The sequence below is a fragment of the Sinocyclocheilus anshuiensis genome, unplaced genomic scaffold (assembly GCF_001515605.1).
Source record: "Sinocyclocheilus anshuiensis isolate Anshui unplaced genomic scaffold, SAMN03320099.WGS_v1.1 scaffold269, whole genome shotgun sequence".
Classification (NCBI taxonomy): domain Eukaryota; kingdom Metazoa; phylum Chordata; class Actinopteri; order Cypriniformes; family Cyprinidae; genus Sinocyclocheilus; species Sinocyclocheilus anshuiensis.
The window spans coordinates 1,054,301-1,062,926 of record NW_015536474.1 but is presented as its reverse complement, the minus strand read 5'-3'; the positions used below and the strand labels follow the sequence as shown (position 1 = coordinate 1,062,926).

The 8,626-nt window shown below is 38.3% G+C and overlaps 1 long non-coding RNA gene across 1 annotated transcript in view; it reads left to right on the top strand.

The window, feature by feature from the left end:
* The window catches only part of LOC107658415 (uncharacterized), a 29,669-nt gene extending 22,515 nt beyond the window's left edge, over window positions 1-7,154 (top strand). Inside the window, exon 2 of the long non-coding RNA XR_001630787.1 lies at window positions 6,960-7,154. This is a non-coding gene — a long non-coding RNA (uncharacterized LOC107658415). The remainder of the gene's footprint in view (window positions 1-6,959) is intronic.
* Window positions 7,155-8,626: the final 1,472 nt, after the last annotated feature.

Here is an 8,626-nt window from a genome sequence, read left to right as displayed (position 1 = left end):
AAATACGAAATGTGCTGTGATTGGTTAGCTGGGCCAGTGTGTGCTGTGATTGGCAGCACTCGGCGCCTGGTCGGGGAATGTTATACCCCTTACCATAGCCGCCTGCGAGCTTCAGTGTAAATATTGCGTCAAAATCAAATCAATTTGAGCGTGATTTAAACCCAGATGATTGTAACCACTCTAAGTTCGTCTGCCTTGGGAAAGCTAGCGTGTCTCCGACATAGTGATAACACTCGTTGCCTTCTCTAGTGCAGCTCAACCAGGTCTCGTCCCATTCGTCGATCTTTGTGATATCACAAATCCCGGAAAATATGCGTTGTAGTCCAAACGAGTCGTTCGTTGTAGTTTTTGAAAAGTGATTTCTGTTAAATAAAATATCTCCTTTTGAAGTGGACTTTGAGCTTTGTAACTTTGCAGATCTTTTTTTATGCTCAAACAGCAACATTACAGACTAACTAAAGTTGAAAAACTGAAAAAGCATAATAGCACCCCTTTAAAAGACATCATCAAACCTTCGAACCATAGTGCAAATATTAAAAAAGATATTTTGTTATCATTTTAAAGTAAAATATGAACCAATTAAAAGCTATCATGTAACCACTACCTTAAGAGTTTCCAAATAATTATTCAAATAAACAGTGTTTAATGGCAGATGAAATGAGCTACATCATCATCTTGTCTTCATAGTTTTCAATTTCTCTCCTGTAGGCGTTCAGTATGAAATAGGATGTCCGAAACTGCTGTGCTGAATAACTAACCTGGTGCGTTGTCGTAATTGTACACTGCTTCGAGATGCCCAATCGTGCTGGACGCCAACCTTAAAGAAATCAATAAAGAGCTCTTAGCGTCCCTGCAGAGCTTAAGGCAGCGCCATATGAAATGTCACACATATCTAACCTACGGGCCGACCTCACATTAGCACTGTTTAAGTGAATTAATCTAAGAGGTCGATGTGTTTCTGGGAACCATGGTGTGACTTCAGTGAGCTAATATTCATCACTGATAGTTTTCATTGAAGTGAATAGCGGTACCAAATAAGATTATGTACATTTTTCCAGTGCAAAACACCGTCGCTTTAAGCCAGAACATGTTCTCTCAGATGTCTGGAGGGAAATTTTAGTACATGCAAATAATCATGTGAAAGTCATTTTTGAAAGATTAATAACAGAACGAGCTCTGTTGAAGCTCTTTTTGAAAGTAAATCAAAGTGGCCATCAATGCCTGTAGTTGGATTAAACACTAGAACACGGTGTTCTCGAGAGCAAACCAGACAGATGGCAGATGTCCAGCTATCTTTTGCAATTAAAGACCTAGTGGTAAAATATGAAAAAAATATGATAAGATAACTTTTTTCATGTGTTTATCTTTGGCTGCGTCACAATTCACATTCTTTTACTGCGCAATAGAAGAATGTACTTTACTGGTAAGATAGTACATACTAAGTGTTGTAAGACAGTACAGCTGTGCAGCTTTATCTCACATTCCTCCTCGTTTTTCTGTTCTGGACATGTCGAAAGTTAACCGACACACTTCTGTAGTGCAAGGGATTGTGGGTAGTAGTCGACCGATATGGGTTTTCAATGGCTGATACTGATATTTAGAGTGCAGGATGGCGATATAATGCAGATACTGTATAACCTGGAATATTTAATTATGGCACATTTAGATGTATGTAAAATTATTTTACATGATATTACCTTAAATTTCACTAAAGTTATACCTCCTATCTAGATATTGATGTTTGCCATTAAAATCCATCTTGATTGGTCAATAATTATTAGTTGTGGGTAGGGCTGTCAAAAATTTTTTCGAATATTTGTCGAATTTAAAATAAAAATCCACATTCGAATGCAAAAACGTTGCATTCGAATTTTAGGTGTGCGTCAGGCAACCTTATCAGTGGTGCGTGAGATGCGATGACGATGTACAGTATCTCACTTTTGTTAGCCTGTCCAGTTGAACCCACTAGATGCGGCGCTGCTACGTTGTTCATTCAAAATATTGCGGGAAAAAAAGAACATCAATGCAGAGATGATGTTATTTACGTCAAAACCGAAACCAAACCGTTCACACAGAACGCATATTTATCACATTTTCTAGAGGGACATCTATCAGCGTTGCACTCGCGCTCCGCACAAGAGAGCGGCATGTTTAGAAAGCAATGAAAAATTAATGCAAGTTCAACTTTTTAAAAACATGTCTCAAGACTTTATGGCGGGTTTTCAGTCAGCTCTCCTCACTCTCCTCACTGGATAAATGAAATCTAATCTGTGATGCGTCTGTCGTTCGGCATGCTGCATTGAGCAGCCGCATTCAGTTTTTAATTGTAGTGTCTGTTCTTTTACTAGACTAAGTTATTTTTATTACTATAAAAAATCAAAACGACGGTGGGGGTCGGTGCCGCGGTGGGCAAGTGACATAACCGGTGTTGCGGCTTAACACCGGTATCACCGTCAGCATCGTCTATCGCGGCAAGCCTAAATTCCATAGATTTCCCTCCAAAATCAGCACATGAATGCACTAGATGTTTTACCTCACCGTGTTTACATTTGTTCCATAAAACTCTGTACATTTCCCTCCAAAATCAGTGCAGGAATTGCTAAAGAAGTCTGCCGACTTGAGTCTATTTATGAGATTGATGTCATTATGCCATTTTCAGTGACTCCTCCCTGTTCATTTTTTTTCCTCATCAATTTTCTTTTATTCCATTGATGCTGCGTAATGCTTATTGACAGACCTGCGCTCATATTAAGCTGCAGATGTTCCTCTCCTCTCCCTGACTGAATCTAATAGCTATCAGTCAGTCTGGAAGAGCGAATGCAGGCAGGAGGGGGTGGGGCCGTTCACGAGAGTGGCAGTTTGAGGGCCGTCCCTGAGCCGCTTCATCACACCATCCCAAGCCAATCCCATAACAGCCTTTTGCATTTCCATGGCAACAGAGCTTTATAGCCCCACAAGAGGTGGATATAGGCGAAACGGCAGAGGAAAAAGGTTCCAAGTGAGAAGGAGATAAAAAGAGATTTTTTTTTTTTTTCCCCCCCATTTCCATGGCAACAGAGCTTTATAGCCCCACAAGAGGTGGATATAGGCGAAACGGCAGAGGAAAAAGGTTCCAAGTGAGAAGGAGATAAAAAGAGATTTTTTTTTTTTTTTCCCCCCTTCATGTTTTCCGGCAGCGTTTGATGACATCTTCATTCATACCAGAAGATAAAGCAGCACAACAATGGTGGCAGGATGCTAGAATGCTTGTGTTTGGGAATGAGTCGTGGACCGGCTGCTTTCTGTCAATTGATCGGATCAGTTGGATAGACCGCATGATAAGCGCCATCTAACAGGTAAAACGTCTACGCTCGAACAAACGTCTGGAATCTCAGCGCCTGCTTCTTGACGCAACTGGTAAACAGGTGTTTTTTGAGGGGACGGAGGGCTGCATGCTGTGCTCTCCTGGTTTTGATTTGAGTCTCTAATGGAATGCTCATCAATCCCACAGTATTTTCACATGCAAATCCATCTGTGCAAGTCTCGGCTGTGATTTGGGCGTTTCAAAACCCAAATTGCCTCACCTCACCTCGCAATTTAACCGATACACGCCTTGACGTATTAACATGGAGGTTGAGGTGGGGAAAAATCTCAATGGTTAACCTTAAAGGAAATGATTAACGATGGTGTCAACGTGATGTTTTGTAGGGCTGTACATTACAGATACTGTCAGCTCAGCCAGCATTTCCTCGTATTTTGGTATTTACATACAAAACAGGTTCTCTAGGTGTCAAATGCCTGTTGAACACACTGAAATGATGATATGCCATATTACCATGTGGACACTTGACACAAACAAGCAATTACCTTTTCCATTTCTCTCTAATGCAATATGCTAATTAATACGCCATTAAATGTTATTGCACTCTTTTTAGTCACTGTATTTTGCATTCTGCTGCCGAGATGTGCTTAAAGACTTTGGATTGTGGTGTCCGTTTGTTTGGACACACAGGTCCTGGGAAAGCAGTCTCAGTAGGGAACTGTCCTCTCATAGGCACTGTAGACACTTGCCAACGAGAGGAATTTTTAGAAACCTTCCCAACATAATTATGGAAAATTGCATCTGATGCGTTTATAGAGAATTGTGTTTACTTTGTCGTTACAGAACGATGGCAACACATGCTCCAGTGTAGTACGGCATAACCAGCTGGTGAGAAACAGAAAGATAATGCGCTGAAATCCCTCTCAGTAGGTACATATGTCAGTGTTTCGCGACACGTCTGACACAAACGAGTCCCGTAGCGCTTGTGTTTTGTTGTGAAACAGCACGACAAGTGACGGCAGCGGTGTGGCATCAGGACGGACTGGTTTCAGTGGGAGTGAAGATGTCATCCGTAATGTCCTTTGAAGAATAGGTAGATGTCTGTTCAAGGAGCAGCTGTGTCGGTATTGTAGTGTCTGGCATGCAGCAGAACGTCTCAGGCCTTCACGATGGTGTCTCAATGCATTTGTCTGATATTTCAGGTCTAGCCACAAGCCCAGAGTAGCTGCGATGCTCCGGGTCCCTGACCTAGTTCAAGACCAAAATGCACCAGCGCTGACCATTACTGCTCTCAATAATCCCGTCCAGTTGTGATCTTTTATCGTTTTTCCTGTGGAAGAATGTCGAAACCCTATTCTGATATTTATAAGTGAACAGAGAATAAATGCAGGAATTTGAGCCTTTCGTTTTAATGTTGAAAATCCTCTCTAAAGCACTTAGGCTAACTATTGTATTTAATTTGCTTAATTTATTAGTTTCATTTCAAACCTGCGTGACTTTTTTTTTTATACATTTAGATCTTCAGCATCTATGCTCACAAGTTAATCTTTCATCAGACTAATAATTTATTGAAACTGTACACTAACATTCAAAGGTATGTTTTTTTTTAAAGTCTCACCAAGGCTTCATTTATTTGATCAAAAATGCAGTAAGAGCAGAAATATTCTGAAATATTATTGCAATGTAAAATAGATTAGTAACACTGTATTTATTAATTGCAAGTCGGTTGTGCTGCATGTGTTTGAGACCACTATGTCTGAATACATAATGCCTGTGTGATTATACAGAACAGCTGTTGGTTTGGGGTTTTGTGAGTGATTATGAAGCAATATAGAATATGCTACTTTTGTAAACAGAGAAATACACAGGTTTTAAATACTGTATGCACTTCAGTTTAATAATGCTTTTCCAGTGTTCTTCAAATAAGTAATTAAAAGTAATGATTTCTAAGTAATTATTTCTAATAAGTAATATAGAATATGCCAGTTTGTAAATGCAGAAATACAGTTTATTTATGAGCAGTTTTGTTTAAGATGATTTACCGGTGTTTCTCTATATATTTCTAAATATCTGTTTGTGCAAAGAATCAGTTGTATCCCTGTTTAAGTGTGGTCTTTCAGCTTCTCAAGCGATTTGTTTTTCAGCATGACTTCTTTCAAACAAGATCCATTTACTCAAGAAGCAAAACTTGCATAAGATGTTAAGACTTGTTTTCAGAGAACACGAGTTAAAAACAAAATCTCAAAATTATTGTTTTTATTTATTGGTTCTCCATATGCATCTCTGGGACATTTTTAGATCTATTGTATTTTTTTTCTGTGTATGGATTAATTTGTGCAAGAGAAATGCCATTGCAACATATTTTGCTGTTTTTTTTTCAGCTTTTTCAAGACACTTTAACTGATCAAAGTGGTTCACCTTTTAAAAACGCATCTTTGTTCAGTTTCTTAATCAAAATTATTTTTGTCTTTTTTCCTGTAAAAATATCTCAACATCCTTCACAACAACATAAATTTAATCAAGAAGCAATTTTGCACATGACATTAGGAGTTGTTTTCAGACAAAATATTTTTAAGGCCCCGTCCACACGGAGACGCGTTTAGCTGTATATGCATAAATTTTGTATCGTATAGGCGTTTCGTCCACACGGATCCGGCGTCTTGGGAGAGTGAAACCGATATTTTTTGAAACCGGGTCACAGAGTGGATAAATCTGAGAATGCCGCCCTTGCGTTTTCGTGTGGACAGCGAATCCGTATATTTTCTGAAACTATGATGTCATCAGCCCACGTCTAGCCCCTAGTCAGATACCGCTACGTCACGTAACAGCAACAAAAACATGAACAAACACTGAACGATTGTCTTTTTATTAACTAAAATTAACACAGATTAATAAATGTATTGTTCCATGTTCGTTTGTATACCGCGCGCAAGGTTTATGCGCATAGTCCAAGTCTTATTCTCCTTTTTTAGTGCATCTCTGTGGCAGCATTACAGCGTCACATGCTGGTCTGGCATGTATACTACATTGTTTTGTGTCGGTTTTGTGGTTTCGTGCAGACTGTGGACGCAGATATTTCTTGAGACGAGGGGGAAAAAAAAGATCGGATAGGGAAAGCTCTGGCTTCGTGTGGACGTAGCCCAAGTAGGTTTCTTTTTTTTTTGCATTTAGGCAAATCTTGCTAAATTTGTGCAGTTTATGATAAAGACTGTTTATGTTTAGATGTTTTTACTAGAGCCCTGCATTATGCAACCAATCTTGGATCTGCTGTTTTGGTGTTTTTGCTGAGCATGACTTCAAAAAAAAAAAAAAAACTATCTTGTGTAATTTTATTAATCAGTATTTTTGTATCAGTGTTACTGTAAAAATACCACAGCATCCTTCAAGCAAGATAAATTTACTCAACAAGACTTGTTTTTAGAGCAAATATCTCGAATTAGGTTTCTTCTTTTTTCTTGCTGAATGTATGCGGTTTATGATTATGTTTAGATCTTTTAATTTTAGAAACAACATTTATTGTATGTATTTATTTTTATTTTTTTGGCGTCTCTGTATACTTCCCTCAGATGGGCGTCTCTGGGATACTTGATCTCTTGAGCTTTCCTCTGGACGTCTGTAGATGATTTTCAGGTCTGATTTGTCTCTGTTTTCTGCCCAGGTCTGAGAAATGAGCTTGGCTCCTTCTCTCTGATGCACTCGAGCTAAGGGCCGTCCTGGTGGATTTGCCCCTGACCCAGCGGAGCGTTTCCAGCCCCAGCCCCGCTCCACGGCCAACATGCTGATCAAAGAGTACCGCATCCCCATGCCCATGAGCGTGGAGGAGTACCGCATCGCTCAACTCTACATGATTCAGGTTTGCTCATGGTTTTATCTTGTGTTAAAGCAGTCGAAAACTGTCGTCATTTACTCTGTCACACAGTTCTTTGTCAAACAGTGATGTTCGTAATGACCACATCTGTCAAGCTCCAGATGGGATGAGAAATTTCCATAAAAGTAGTTTGTACTATGTGCTACGTCGAAATCATGCAATGTCTTTGTACGGCAAGCAGACTGTATATATTAAATTTAAAACAAGTAATATAAGAAAAATATCACGGATCTCAAATCAAAATTTCGACTTTAAATGAGTGATATAAAAGGTAGGACCCTATGATTTCCGGAACTACCATAAAAATTGAAATACACAACACAGAATTTCTGAAAAACAGAACATTTCATAGAGCTCTATTATTATAAAAATGAATAATAATTTTGATTATTGACATTTATTTAAAAATGTCAGAAAAATTAAAATTGGAAACACATAATTTGGTAAAAAAAATCAGAATTTGAGAAAAAAATTCATAGGGCCCTAAAAATTTAAATTGTTAAACTTTGAAAAAATTGTTGTTAAATTGTAAAAGTTTCATGATTTCAATTAATTAGAGATGGTTTTAGATTACTAAAGTTTAATTTAACCATTAAACATTCTGTCATCAAACAGTTGATAGTAGATTAGTGGTCATTGACTTCCATAGTATTTTTTAGATACTATGGGAGTCAATGGCTACCTTCAACTGTTTGGAGACCAACATTCTTCAAAATATCTTCTTTTGTGCTTAACAGAAGAAAAAAAATCATAAACTTTTGAAACAAGTGGAGGGTGAGTAAATGATGACAGAATTTTCATTTTTTGGTGAACTGTCCCTTTAAAAATGGAGCCCCAAAAAATAAAACGGAAAAAAAAAAAAATAATAATTTGGAAAAAATAAAACCTATAGTTTGACGTCAATGATGTTTGACCATGACACAAAAACCAATGGTGGCTAATCTGTGTCATATTTTATTTGCCATCTGTGACTTAAAGGGATAGTTCACCCAAAAATGAAAATTCTGTCATTATTTACTCACCCTCATGTTGGTCCAAACCCGTAAAACCTTCGTTTATCTTCAGAACACAAATTAAGATATTTTTGATGAAATCCAAGAGCTCTCTGACCCTCCCATAGACAGCAAGGGTCCTTACACGATCAAGGTCCAGAAACGTAGCAAGGAGATCGGTAAAATAATCCATGTGACGTCAGGGGTTCAACCGTAATTTTACAAAGCTACGAGAATACTTTTTGTGCGCAAAAGAAAGAAAAAAAAAAAACTTTATTTTTATACGCATGGCACAGCTGACACAAAACAGCATACGCAATTTACGTTCAGTGGATACTGTCCAAAATGGGGCTAGGGTGATGCTAAGGAGACGAATTGTTGAATAAAGTTGTTTTTTTTCTTTCTTTTGCGCACAAAACGTATTCTCGTAGCTTTGTAAAATTACGGTTGAACCCCTGATGTCAC